This window comes from Priapulus caudatus, unplaced genomic scaffold (assembly GCF_000485595.1).
Source record: "Priapulus caudatus unplaced genomic scaffold, Priapulus_caudatus-5.0.1 Scaffold281, whole genome shotgun sequence".
NCBI classification, from domain to species: Eukaryota; Metazoa; Priapulida; class Priapulimorpha; order Priapulimorphida; family Priapulidae; genus Priapulus; species Priapulus caudatus.
The window spans coordinates 22,498-29,629 of NW_014577342.1; positions in this window are offsets into that span (position 1 = coordinate 22,498).

Genomic DNA, 7,132 nt, shown 5'->3' on the forward strand with positions numbered 1-7,132 from the left:
ACTCCTCTCCCCGCCACGCAGTCCCATACCTCCATGGCTATCTTCCCTCGACTGCCAATGCTGGTGGCTCAGGAGCCCTTTTTCCTGTTACCCTCGTTGTATTTCTCCAAGTTACTTCATTCCGGCTTCTGTTCCCGTCTTTCAACGCCCTTTCGCCAAGACTCTCAAAGGTCGTTTCCATGTGCTTCGGCTTGGTTCAGATTCTGCGGGCCGTCTCAATCCAGGTCAATCCTGCACTACGCTAAACTCCCAATGGAACCTTTTTCTGGTTTTCTCTAAATACCTGCAATCCATTAGCTAATGGGGATTGAAACTGTAAGCGAGCTGAATGACCGACGCTTTGACTGTACGCCCTCACTCCCTCGTCATACACTCCTCCCCTGGACGTTCCCTCCGCTGTCCCGTTATCTGAACCCCTGTGACATCTGGTTCCCAGATTTACAGTGACATAATCGCTGTCTATCACTCCTGTCAGGTACCTTTTTTCCCGCCTTCCCTGTAAGTCCACCGTTACTCCACCTTCTCCCTTGCGTGCGATCAAAACTGTCCTTCCTCAAAAAAATCAAGCATAAATGTGGTGAGCTTCCTTTTTTTCTGGTTGCTGCATGCGTAATGCTCCCGATGGTTTCCGTGACGCGCACTTCGTTAAAACCGTGGCCCAACGCCACGCTGTACGACTGATTCGGTCTTCTAAACCCTCTCTCTGCTCTCTCGCTCTCTCTCTCTCTCTCTCTCTCTCTCTCTCTCTCTCTCTCTTCTCTCGCTCCTCGCTCTCTCTCTTCTCTTTCTCCCTTCTCTCCCACTCCCCACGGGATGCTCTCTCTCTCTCGTCCTCTCCCTCGCTCTTGCGCTGCGTGTTCATGACCGCCGTTCGGCTATCCCGCGCAGCTGCGCAAAAACTACCTACTCTCTCTCTCGCGTTTCTCTACTTCCCCACGGCGCTAAGTCCGCTAAACTCGCATACTGCTGGCTTGAAAAACTCCGCGCGCGCAGTGTTCGGTAAAAACATGCCGCCTTTCTTTTAATTTTCTCTGTGCAGTTGGTCTCTCAAAAACGAACTATTGCCTCCTGATAGTTGGCGTACCTACTGGTACAAACCGCTCCGAACTGAAACTTACCGATTGTCTCTTCTTTTGTATATCTTCTCTAAAGTCTTTCGTATATTTCATTTGCTTGTTCTAATAACCTCACTCCTCTGTGTTTTGCCGCATACCATCAAAGCTCTCTTGCCTCTTCTAAGTCAATCAGTATATGGTCATAAAGCTCTATTTACTCCACTCTTGCTCGTTGGTTCCTCTCAGTTCTCCCTGCCGTATCCAGTGTCCTCATCACACGAAGCTTGTCGAGCGCGCCGCATGGCCTTCTAGTTGCTTTCTATTCTCCTTCCTCTACTCTGCCGTTTACCAGCTGTGAATTCGCTCGGTACCCCATGGTGCTCCTTTTTGCTTGCGCCTTCTCACTACTCATTTCTCCTCAAAAGCTCACTTCCAGCTCTCCTTCTATATTGCTAACGTTCGTCGTTCCAACGGTTCACCAATTTCCTGCTCTCATCTATCGCCCCTCTGCTAATTCGTTCCTGTCAAAAATTAGTAAGCTCACTGCGTAAACTCCCTCCAATCTGTCCATGAATTTCCTTGTCTCTTCCAACTTGTTTACTCCATTACTGCGCCCCGCCACCCCATATGTAATCGAATTCTCCATTGCGCGCGCCCCCCTTTTTGGAGTCCCTTCCTTCCCTCCCTGGGTTAAGTCCTCTCTCCAGCCTCTCTCTTTCGCCTCCGAGTATCTTCCGCCTCGATATCCAATTTTCTATCCCCGTTCGTCCCGTTACGCCCTGTCCCCCGCCCCCTCCCCCTTTTTCGTTTCTTTCCCTTCCGTCGCTCCTGGAGGTGTCGTTTTTCAGATCCTTCCCTGCTCTCTCACGTCGATATCTGTTCTAATTTTTGTCACAATAAAATCTCTTCATTTCTTTCTTCCCTTTCTTCCTTCTCTTTCCTTGTTTCCTTTCGGCGTGCTTTGGTCGCGTACTCTTCTCTTTTCTTGGTCTGTTTCCTTTCACTTCTCTCCTCTTTGTTATAATTTTTTTGCCTTTGTGTTCTTTGCTTGCAGTGCCGCTTCGTCGTCTTTTCCTCCTCATCCCACGGCTTCTCTTTCGTTTTTTCCCTCTCTTTTCCTGCTCTTTCTCCCTTTTCTCTCTTCCGCCCCCTTCTGCTGGCGCTTTTTTATCGCCGTCTAATCACACCTTTTGCCCGCCTTTCGTGCTTATTCCGTGCCTTTTCTTCTTTTTCTTCTTTTATCTCTCTTTTTTTTCTTTTTTCTTTTCCTCTTCTTCTCTCCTTTTCTTTGGCTTCTTTTTTCCTTTCTTTTTATATCCTTTTAATCCCTCTCTTTCCATTCTCTTGCTTTTTGTGTTTTTTCCTCTCTTTCTCTTCCCTCCTTTTTCCCCGTGTCGCCTCTTGCGTGCCTGGTTTTCCCTTCGCCGCAAGTCCAATCTCTATGCTGTTACATTACGTGATACTCGTCCACGGTTAATTGCAAGTGGTATTAATTTCACTTCCTTGTCCCCGTAACTTTCTTTCTTCTTTGAATCAATCAAATGCTGCTTGGTTTTTTAAGCACGCCTGCCTTATTACTTTCAACCATTTATTACTCCTATTCATATTCCATTGGCCTATAATTATTATTTAGCGGTCTTTTCTATAACATTTATCGATCACAAAACGGTGCACTTATTTCTGCCTCTGCTATCATCTAGTATAATCTTGTCCTCACCTGTGACATTGCTAAGCCAGTCTCTCCCATATTCTTATCTCTGCTTTGCTATTGCTGAATAGATCTGAAATTCTGTTTTGATTTTCCTGAAATCTCTCCCGTCCATTCTCTCCCATAACTGAATCTCCTTTCGCACTTGCTACCTCTCTAGTTTCAGAACCTTAACGCACTTGACAACCAGCTTGCGGCGAACAAGTTGCTCTCTTTTCGATTTTACTGCGTTGTGCAACGTCGTCGGTCCACTTTTCTCCACTTCTTACTAGACCTTGTAAAGCTTCTTTCTTTTCTCTTAGTTGCTTTATTGCCAAACCTGTTTCCTCTGTACACCTTCAAACTCAGGTGTTATCAAGCTCTCATTCTGCTCTCTAAATAGTTTCACTTATTAGCTCCTACCTCAGCCATCTTATTACATACATACTTTATTACCAGTTGCCTTCACAATGATACATATCTCGTGCTAAAAAGTTTCTCCCATCCTCCTCTGCTGTCTGCTCCTCTGGTTTCTCTATCTCCTACATCAACATTCTCTTCCAAAAGTCTCCTCCTTGTGCTGTCTTCCTCCTCTTGTCCAATTGTTTTAAATACCGTTCTTTCTCCCTTATTCCTTTCTTCTTTTAGTCTCCTTGCATCCTTCGGCTAGTCTTGAAACTATCTCAACTCCCGCAGATCACCTCCGTCATTGATGTTTCGGTCGCGCCTCTATTACTAGCGAGAATGAAATGCGAGCATGCCGCCTGCTTACTATAATGCCAGTACCTTTAGCCATTAGTGTTAGGATTTAGTCAGTTCCCATCCGTAGACCTCTATTACGTTACAGTATATTTATCTAAATTGTTACTGTATATATCCTCCTCACCCTCTAACAACATTCAAAACCCCTTTCATTCTGGAGCCGGCCTTCCACCTTTATCACTTTTCTCAGTGTTCAAAGAAAATGCTTGGCCCGGCATTACCTTCAACGTCCCTTTACCCAATAAAACTCTTCCCTTCCCTATCACTTCACAACTATGTGCGAACCTATATCTGTTTTCTGCATCCTCTCAACCTTACTGACTTGCAGAGACTCTAACCTATGTGCGCCTGTGTTCGTAGCTGCTAGCAATGAACAGCCATTAGTTGCTGGGCGATGTTTTAGCGGTCTTTAACTAGTGCTCTCAAAATATAGATTTCAATGCAGGAGAAATTTTCTTGCTAGCTCCTCTCCATCTTTTCTGTTGAACAACGTATTTACAGTTTAATCATCATTTTTCACTGTTGCTTCGACCCATAGATCTCCTCACAAACTTCATTGCCTCTCACTTCATAAGTTTTTTCTGGCCACCCATCACTATTTCCTATGACCATCCCCAACCTCTGGTTGTGTGTGTCGTCAACTAGCGAATGTCTTGCGAGTCTAGTGTCTCTTCTGTTGTTACCGGTGGGGTGTGTACGTGCGTGTGGTCCGTCGTTGCTTGTGTGCCACTGTGTGTTGTGTAGAAATATGTGGCTCGCACTTAAGCTTGGGCAAAACGTCACTTTTCCAGAGAATCGCAACTCAGCCGTGTTCTCCATCTCTCTCTCGTGCAAAAGTACCTAGCAGGGCTCCAGGCTTTTGAGCACTAAATGTACTTGTCTCAAATTTAACTGTATCGAGTACGCCCTCTCATCGCTACCCCGTTCTCAACAGCTGAGTGAGACAGCGCAAGCGTGTATTAGCGAAGCAGGTTCCAAGACTCGATGTTCAAGTATTTGCCTAAAGAGCATGACGTTTTTATTCGTCACACACCGCCTTGAACTCGGTTTGTTGTTCTGTTTTAATGTGTTGGTAGTTGGCTGTCGTGAACTCAACAATAAGATTGGGCATCATATGGGGTGGACAACTTTTTTTCATGTGGATAGACCTCAGCCGCAGCTACGTTACAGAGACATGGTTGTTCTGTATTCTGAAACATTAGATCTCGTTATCTAGTCAACATACACGGCTACCTAGCAGTGTGGTGCGTTATTACTTTAATCTTTCAGAGTCGTCACTGCCAATTAAGCCAGTCCGTAACCCCAACTCGACACGCCCGTCTCACGGTGGGTGTGGATATCCTACGTATTTCTCTCTATATTCCTCTACTGCTAACTATTTATTATCTCTTTTCTCTCCGCTCTTTTACGTGTGATGCTTATATTCCTGTCTATTTATCTGCTTTCTACACATGCTACTACACCTTGACATACTTATCTATATGTACTTTAACTGTCGTTAATATTATATATATTACATATATCAAGAAGCTCAATAAGTATAGCCTCTAATATTAGAGATAACAATAGAGCTATCTATTATTAGCTCTGATACTATGCAGAAGTAGATATAACCCTTACTATTTTATTATTTAGTTGTGTGTGGGTTATGGTCTTTTCTTAGTTATTATATATTGTGTATGTTTATGGTCTATGTCTTATGATTCTCTGTCTATTTATCTCCATTTCTATCTTCGCTCTCTTGTATTATCTCATCTGATGTTCTCTCTGTTAGTCTTAGTGTTCGTGGTTGTGTTGGTGGTGTGTGGTTTTGTGTCTGTAGTGGCTGTATTTGTTGAATTGCTCTATCTAGCTATTTACGATTGGAGAGGCACTACAGCCCATTGATCGCTTAAAAAGCATGGACCAAATGATAATGGTCATGATATCCCCCCAGCGCATCCCATCTTGCCGTCATTTAGCATTGGTCATTTACACGAAGCCTACGTGTTCTCAGGAGGCGTTTCCTGGAGTCGTTCTACTTCACCAAGCGATACACACGCTCGTCCTCCTACACACTTGGGTCATAGGTGTCGTTGTTTCATGGGAGAAAAGCCAATGTGTATTATTATGCGCGAACGGCTGTCTCTAGTGCAGGTCTACGCATTGGGGTCCAGCTTGTCCCCGAATAGCAGCTCTGGGTTTCGGCCCGGCATTGCGTCGCATACACTCTCGAGTTCTCGATTCTCGATCGCAGTCATCGTCAGGCGGCTTTGACGGACGATAGCAACCGATCGCTCCAGCGACGCGCAGCTGCAAGTGCGTAGATCTACTCTCTTCCGTGTTGGCGCTGGGGTTTGGTTATATCTATTGATATCTTTGCTCTTTATGTCGTCTCTGACCTTTTAGCTGATCGTGATATTCATCATATCCTAGTTTGTATTTATATGGTGTCTATCCATAGTTGTGCTGTGGTGGAGGTGAAAGACGGGGCCTGCAAGATATGCTCAGGCAATATTTTAAGTTTTGGACAAGGTGAGAAGCAGACGCCTTTCAAGCCTCAGATACACGGAGATATAGATACCCGACGCTGTAGCGATCTGCACGTTTAGAACAACGTAAGGGCTATACGCGGTGTCTCCGCCCGGCCGTGGAATTTGTCGGTCGGTCGCGCTGCCGTATGATAATGGTCCCTCATAGTTTAGATCATAAACGCGGTTGGTCTTTTGCTGGCGTCCCGTGATGTAATTTCGTGTCCCATTTTTTTGATAACCACAGATATGTAAAATTGCATTGAAAGAAACCAATAATCCGCCACCGTATTTTCCCCCGAGTATTGTTTTCTGCCCGTTTGTCCTATGTCCTTTGTGACTTAGCTTTCTCTCTGAGAAAAGCACGACTAGTGTCGCCAGATGCTACCGTGACCCAACCAACTCCAAATGCATAACATAAATTTTAAAGAATTTCAGTATTAAAATAGAATCTTTCCGTGTGAGTGGGTGTTGTGTTTGTCGTGGTATTTGATTCACGCGATGACTATATCCTCTATACTCTGCCTCTGCCTCTGAATCTGCAGAGGGGGCGTTGACGTTGCACGGGCTCTTGTGTGCGTGTGCGTGTGTCCTGTGTGTGTTTGCCCGTGCGTGCGTGTGTGCTGTGTTGGCCGTGCCGTGGTGTGCGTGTGCGCTGTGTGTGTGTGTTCCGCCAGGATTCAGCATGGCAAATGCCACCTACATTGTCAGTGTTGTGTTTAGGAAGGTGCAGACCCTTCGTGTGTGGGTAGTGCGCGAGTGTAGGTGTGCGTGTGCGCTGTGTGCGTGTGTCGTGCCCCTGGTCTGGTGTGTTTGCCGTGCAACTGCGGTCCGCTGTGCGTGTGGGGTAATCTAACACATACACATGTCACTACCCATATGAGCGTCACGTTTGAACCACGTCTAGGCCGGGTTGCTGCGCGCGTAAGTGTGTTAGGGTCGTGTGCGTGTGTTACGTGGTGTTTACGTGTATTTGTGTGCGCCACCGCCCCTCCTGAATTAATGCGTCCAGTAAAGCGATTGTGGCACCAGCGAACTGCTGTGCGGCGGTGCTGCGTGCGTGTGCTAGTGGTGATTGAACCCGTGTGTCGGCGGATCGTGTTGTTTTTGGTGTGTGC